This window comes from Dendrobates tinctorius, unplaced genomic scaffold, assembly GCF_039654945.1.
Source record: "Dendrobates tinctorius isolate UK_male_01 unplaced genomic scaffold, ASM3965494v1 ptg000032l, whole genome shotgun sequence".
Lineage (NCBI taxonomy): Eukaryota > Metazoa > Chordata > Amphibia > Anura > Dendrobatidae > Dendrobates > Dendrobates tinctorius.
The window spans coordinates 37,557,849-37,566,041 of NW_027361700.1; positions in this window are offsets into that span (position 1 = coordinate 37,557,849).

Consider the following 8,193-nt stretch of genomic DNA (forward strand, 5'->3'; position numbering starts at 1 on the left):
GTTTCTGTGGAAAACTCTACTAAACTGATCTTACATGTCCTTAGGGGTGTGAAACATTACAATAGTGAAAGTGGGGAGACCGCACCACGTAATCCTTCTGATGCAATAGTGACGTCAGGCGAGGTGCAGGTTCATCACATTTAACATAATGTTATACTCTATTAAGGCATCAGATTAATATTGCCAGACCAGCACCGATCAGCAGAATGAAGACAATGTACTGGAGTACCTTATATAGCACCTGAGACATAACACTGCAAATATACCCATCATGCAGATACTGGAAACCAATATTATGTCTTCCCTACCTTTGGTGGCTGCAGAACAGGAAAAAGTCACACAAAAATAATATCTATCAGAAGGGCAAATAACCTCTTTGCTTCCTAGGTTTCCTATGATGCCTCTGGCTTGAAAGAGAGGGTGGGTCTCATCACATGCACTTATATACAATGGGTATGGAAAGTATTCAGACCCCTTTACATTTTTCACTCTTTGTTTCTTGCTGAGAGATTACATTTAAAGCGAACCCGCCTGGACAATTTTTACAGTTGGAGACATTGCTATGGGTGGATGCAGGTCCGCCATCAGGACTTTACTGCCCTTACTGCTTTATGTGGCCCAGTGAGCAGCAGTACAGAGGGGCCTGCAGGTCTGGTGCCCCGCTCTAGTGGTTCTGCTCACCGAGCCCCATCATGCCCTAAAATGCTGGGCATTGTAGCACACACGTCGGTGCCTGGGCCCGGGAGCTTTCTCTGAGCTGTACACGGCTGTCTGACCTTGACCTGCTGCACGGCTCCCACTCCCTCCGTCTTCTCTGTACATCTGGTCAGGTGACCATGCGTACACGTTGACGTCATTGCGTATGCACTGACATGTATTGGACACTGAAAGCAGAGCTGCGCCTGCATGGGATCGTCAGGGCAGTAAGTATGCAAAACGTTTTTGTTTTCTTTATAAAATTAATTAAATGGGTGAGGGGAGGAGGAGGGGGCTACACATGATGAAGTGGGGGGGCACGGGACTGCACATGATGAAGTGGGGTGATAAGGTGGATCTCCCTGCACTGACGCCCGGCCGTTATGGGGCCCCTGAGCAGGCTGGGTGGCCCGGTGCCACCAGTGGGCCCCCTCCCGTCATCATCGGAGGTTCAACTGTATCGGAACCGAACCGATTCAGCTGACCGCATTCATGAGAGTGGGAGTATTACGCTACCTCTCCCATCATCCTCCTCTCAGCTCCTGACATCACCGACACTGAGAGGGAGTCGGGATGACGTCACTTCTTGCGTCTTCGGTCCGGAGATGTGCAGAGCAACTAGGAAGAAGAGAAGTGAGTATTGGATTTATATTTTTATTGGACTGAATTATGCTATAGAGGCTGCCAATGGGGGGGCATTATGCTATAAAGGCTGCCTGTGGGGGGTTTTATACTATAGAGGCTGCCTATGGGGGGCATTATACTATAGAGGCTGCCTATAGGGGCATTATACTATAGAGGCTGCCTATAATGAGCATTATACTATAGAGGCTGCCTATGGGGGTCATTATACTAGAATCTGCCTATGGGGAGTGCATTATATTATAGAGTCTGCCTATGGGGTGTGCATTATACTATAGCGGCTGCCTATGGGGCTGCATTATACTACAGAATCTGACTATGGTAAACTATAAAGTCTGCCTATGGGGGGTGCATTATACTATATAGAGTCTGCCTATAGTGGGTGCATTATACTATATAGATCCTGCCTATGGGGAGTGCATTATACTATATGGAGGCCTATGGGGAGTGAATTATACTATATTGAGGACTACATTGAGGACTGTATGGTGCATTATGCTATATGGAGGCTAACTAGGGGGCCATCATACAGTGTGGAGATTACAGTGTTGGAGCTAGCAAACAGTTAGGGAGATACTAAGGGGTCAGTATATATACAGAGAAGGGGCATTATACTGTGTATGATAGCATAATACTGTTTATAGGGAGCTGTACAGGAGAGACTCAGGACATTATTTAATGTAAAGTGGGCTCTTTTTGTTATAGGGAAACTCGGGTTACTGTGACTGTTAAAAGGGCACACAGGGCATTATTGCTTCCTAGGGGCCAAAATGTGGGCACTGTTTTCTGGAGCCCTTGCACCCGGCATTACTATATTCTAGAGAGTTGCTTTAGAATTTAGAGGGCACAGAGAACCACACAGTAGGTGCAGTAATAAGGACACATACGGCAGCAGCAGCTCAGTATTAGGGTATCAGCAGGATGAGGGGTTTGTGCAGGTTGGGAATAGTCCCATTGGGGACCGTTCTAAAAATGTGAGAAGTGAAACGTGTCTTTGTTGTAACCTCTGTAACCGAGCCCTGGTTGGAGAAGTCGTCTTGTCGGTCTGGGCCAGATGGAAAAGATGGAAAAAGTGAACGATTCCATCAGAAAGAACGTCAGCTGTAAGTCACCATCTGTAACTGTGATGTGATCTCTTATATGTTCTGTATGACTGGTATCTTCCACTGACCATATAGCGGAAATATCAATGTTGGTGTCACGATGACCCATCCTGTGTGACGCGACCCGCAGGCCGGTAACTAAAACAACAAGACGTGGCACGTGATACTGTCCTGTGTGACACGGCCCGCAGGTCGGTAACTAAAACAAGACACGGGGAAAGGGGAAACAGTTACAACGGTGGGCCCTGCGATAGGAAAAGGGGACGTGGAGACCTCCTGCACTCCCCTGAGTCAGTGACCCTAACGCTCCTAACGTTCCCTATGCCGATTCCGCACCAGGCACCGATCAGGAACCTGTCGCCCTAGCACACCCTACACCTATCCCTTGCTAGGGAGCTGGGTGGTGCAGGCACTGGCCCCACCGCTGTACTAATATACACTAAGGAAAAACACAAACAGGGAAACACCACTTAGCTCTACTCTGTCGCACTTGCTCCTGGCAAAAGTCCACCACCAGAATGCAGCTCTCCTCCTGAATCGCTGCCACAAAGCTCTGTCAGAGCTACAAGGAAATCCCAAATGACTCCTTCCACACCAGGCCTAAGACAGTGCTGCAAGGAACGCTCTCCAGCTCCTTCCTCCACCAAGGATGGTTGAAATGAACACTATCACCAACACTGATTGCAACACCTGTGACTCTTTTATAGCAGAGCCAGAGCAATTACACCTGCATTATAATCATGTGCACTTAACTAAAGAAACCAGAGTGCAATGATGCTCACCACCACCGGGGACAAACTTAGAACAAACGACACCACAGTGCAATAATCCTATTGGCCACCGGGGGCAAAAACCAAACTTAAGCACAGCTTAAGAAAAAAAAATGGTTACCTGTGCTTTTTATCAGTCCTGATCCAGCATGGATCATGACAGTTGGTCTTTATAGAAATTATTTTCCTCAGCCGCGTGGTCATCTACTGAGGTTCCCCTACATCCACTATTAGGGTGCATCACCCAGTTGTAATCAAGGTTACCTGGTTAGGGCCCCCGAACCAAAACCCTAGCTACACCTCTGGTTGGCGCGCATCTGTATTCAGCTGTGTAGTGTAAACGAAAGGGAAAAATGGGTAATGTGCTCTGGAAACGGTGCTTTAGATAACTGTGTCTTATATTATGCAGAAATGAGTCCTGGCTGGAAGAAGTGATATAACAGAAAGGGAAGAGAAAACTTTGCTCACCGAAATATTCCCGAGACTGTCCGTGCCTGGAGATCAGTGGCTCTGACTACCACATGTAAGCAAATAGAAAGAGAAGACTTCTGGCACAGGAATCCTTTTTCAGTAAAAATTCTTTCTTTATTTAAACATTTATTTAAGCATATGCCTTTGATGAAGGACTGTTTTTACTGGGTCCGAAACGCGTCAGGCCTATAGGAGGGTCCCCATGTTGTTTTTTTTATCGCTGAAGATGTTTAAATAAAGAGAATTTTTCCTGAAAAAGGATTCCTGTGCGAAAAGTCTTCTATTTCTATTTGGAAGAAGTGATGGTGGTCAGAGTTGCATGAAAAAGAAAAGCAAATATGGACTTCAACTGAGACATCACTGGTGAGTCAGTGTGCTACCTGTACAATGACACTATATACTACAGTCATATGTTAAAGTTTGGGCACCCCTATTAATGTTAACCTTTTTTCTTTATAACAATTTTGGTTTTTGCAACAGCTATTTCAATTTCATATATCTAATAACTGATGGACGCAGTTATATTTCTGGATTCAAATGAGGTTTATTGTACCAACAGAAAATGTGCAATCTGCATATAAACAAAATTTGACCAGTGCAAAAATATGGGCACCCTTATCATTTTCTTGATTTGAACACTCCTAACTACTTTTTACTGACTTCCTGAAGCACTAAATTGGTTTTGTAACCTCATTGAGCTTTGAACTTCATAGCCAGGTGTATCAAATCATGAGAAAAGGTATTTAAGGTGGCCACTTGCAAGTAGTTCTCCTATTTGATTCTCCTATGGAGAGTGGCATCATGGGCTCCTCAAAACAACTCTCAAATGATCTGAAAACAAAGATTATTCAACATAGCTTTTCAGGGGAAGGATACAAAAAGTTGTCTCAGAGATTTAACCTGTCAGTTTCCACTGTGAGGAGCATAGTAAGGAAATGGAAGAACACAGGTACAGTTCTTGTTAAGCCCAGAAGTGGCAGGCCAAGAAAAATATCAGAAAGGCAGAGAAGAAGAATGGTGAGAACAGTCAAGGACAATCCGCAGACCACCTCCAAAGACCTGCAGCATCATCTTGCTGCAGATGGTGTCACTGTGCATCGGTCAACAATACAGCGCACTTTGCACAAGGAGAAGCTGTATGGGAGAGTGATGCGAAAGAAGCCGTTTCTGCAAGCACGCCACAAACAGAGTCGCCTGAGGTATGCAAAAGCACATTTGGACAAGCCAGTTACATTTTGGAAGAAGGTCCTGTGGACTGATAAAACAAAGATTGACTTGTTTGGTCATACAAAAAGGTGTTATGCATGGAGGCTAAAAAACACAGCATTCCAAGAAAAACACTTGCTACCCACAGTAAAATTTGGTGGAGGTTCCATCATGCTTTGGGGCTGTGTGGCCAATGCCGGCACCGGGAATCTTGTTAAAGTTGAGGGTCGCATGGATTCAACTCAGTATCAGCAGATTCTTGACAATAATGTGCAAGAATCAGTGACGAAGTTGAAGTTACGCAGGGAATGGATATTTCAGCAAGACAATGATCCAAAACACCGTTCCAAATCTACTCAGGCATTCATGCAGAGGAACAATTACAATGTTCTGGAATGGCCATCCCAGTCCCCAGACCTGAATATCATTGAACATCTGTGGGATGATTTGAAGCGGGCTGTCCATGCTCGGCGACCATCAAACTTAACTGAACTGTAATTGTTTTGTAAACAGGAATGGTCACAAATACCTTCATCCAGGATCCAGGAACTCATTAATAGCTACAGGAAACGACTAGAGGCTGTTATTTTTGCAAAAGGAGGATCTACGAAATATTAATGTCACTTTTATGTTGAGGTGCCCATACTTTTGCACCGGTCAAATTTTGTTTAAATGCAGATTGCACATTTTCTGTTAGTACAATAAACCTCATTTGAATCCAGAAATATAACTGAGTCCATCAGTTATTAGATATATGAAACTGAAATAGCTGTTGCAAAAACCAAAATTGTTATAAAGAAAAAAGGTTAACATTAATAGGGGTGCCCAAACTTTAACATATGACTGTATGTTCAAAGCTCCTGTGTATAATGTCACTGGTGATCTCTGTATTACCTGTACACTGACACTATATACTATGTACAGAGCTCCTGTGTATAATGTCACTGGTGATCCCTGTATTACCTGTACACTGACACTATATACTATGTACATAGCTCCTGTGTATGTCACTGGTGATCCCTGTATTACCTGTACACTGACACTATATACTATGTACAGAGCTCCTGTGTATGTCACTGGTGATCCCTGTATTACCTGTACACTGACACTATATACAGAGCTCCTATGTATAGTGTCACTGGTGATCACTGTATTACTTGTACACTGACACTATATACAGAGCTCCTATGTATAATGTCACCAGTGATCCCTGTATTACTTGTACACTGACACTATATACAGAGCTCCTGTGTATAATGTCACTGGTGATCACTGTATTACTTGTACACTGACACTATATACAGAGCTCCTGTGTATAATGTCACTGGTGATCACTGTATTACCTGTACACTGACACTATATACACTACAGAGCTCCTATGTATAATGTCACCAGTGATCCCTGTATTACTTGTACACTGACACTATATACAGAGCTCCTATGTATAATGCCACCAGTGATCCCTGTATTACTTGTACACTGACACTATATACAGAGCTCCTGTGTATAATGCCACTGGCGATCATTTGTATTAACTGTACTCTGACACTATATACAGATCTCATCTGTATCATGTCACTGGTGATCCCTGTATTATCTGTACACTATATACAGAGCTCCTGTGTATAATTTCACTGGTGATCCCTGTATTATCTGTACACTATATACAGAGCTCCTGTGTATAATGTCACTGGTGATCCCTGTATTACCTGTACACTGACAGTAAATAGAGTTCCTGTATAAAATGGTACTTAGTTTTTCTTTTTATTAATGATCAGTATTGTAGTATTCAGTCACTATGTGGTGGTAATATGTGGTCTGGTCATGGTATGGTGGTATTTGTCCCCTGTATGTGGTATTATTCGGTCACTATGTGGTAGTAATATGTGGTCTGGTCATGGTGTGACAGTATTTGTTCTTTGTATTATTATTATTATGCATTTATATAGCGCCATTTATTCCACATTTACATGTGAAAAGGGGAAATATAGACAAGTATAATAAACATGTGTAAGACAAGGGACACACAAGTACATAAGGAGAGGGGACCCTGCCCGCGAGGGCTCACAGTCTACAGGGATGGGTGATGATACAGTAGGAGAGGGTAGCGCATTATAGGTCATTTTAAAAAAACGTATGTGACTCATTCTCTTAAAGAAAAATACATAAAAATATACCTAAAAACTATTGGATATTTTAGGAAATATTTAATAAGTTACAGTAGAGTAGGGCCTGGCCAGGGGAGTCTACCTTGTCGTGGTGGCAGTTTAAAAAATCATTTGGCCAAAACAAAAGCTGCTGGTTGTTTGTGATCTGGAGATGGGAACTGTTAATATCTGATAGGTGAGGTCGTGGTGGTGAAGTTGAGTTTTTCCAAGAGTGGACAGTGGGACGATGGAAGGTTCGAAGGGTGGAGCCTGGGCGAAGTCTCAAGGGGTCCTGAAAATGTTGCCAGTATAGGGCCCCAAAATTCCTAATGGCAGCCCTGGGTGGGCGAGTCCTGGTACAATAAGAATTAAACCCTTTTTGTAGTAATTCGATGCTTTAAGATCACATACAAATGAGCCTAGAATTGAATTGGGGGCACGCATTGAGGCCCTCCCAGTATATCACACCTTCACTGCATTCCCAGGACCCTGTGTAACCAGGCCAATTATACCATCCTGACAGATTTCCTATAAATGCCATATGGAGACACCAATTATCCGGCCCTGATATGTTTCGCCAGCTGGCAGCACCCTCAGGGCATCACAGGCTAATGGCATGGGGGCTGAACTCAGGGTTTCCACTGGTGTATCAGTGAAAGGGAAACTGTACAGTTTCCATCCAGAGGCTGCACAGCATCATGAGGCCACATGGCAACGAGGCTGTCAGCGGTCACGGCAGCTCTTATCCATTACTATGGCGCGGAGAATCATCCTGGGAACGCCAGGGGGCACTCACCACCCATAGGATAATACTAGCAGAAGGGATTTGGGTTGGCACATTGGCAGCACTGTACCTGGGTACAGCTGTGAGCAGCGGCTGACTGATCCTTCCTAACAGCAGGGGTGAATATGTAGGTGCCCCTTACGGGGTAAGGCGGGTAATAGGGCATGGTGGCAGAATTGTGTGTGTGTGGTCTGGACCCCTAACATGGCACTGTTGCTTCTGTACTGGCATTATTTGGTCACTGTGAGGCGGGGTTATGTGGGCACTGTGACTGGCATGGAGACGGAGGACAGGCTGGTACTTCTATGGTGGATGCCTGCTGGCCTACCATGGGCATAGACATAAGGGTACGGTGGTGGCACACTCGGGATGAG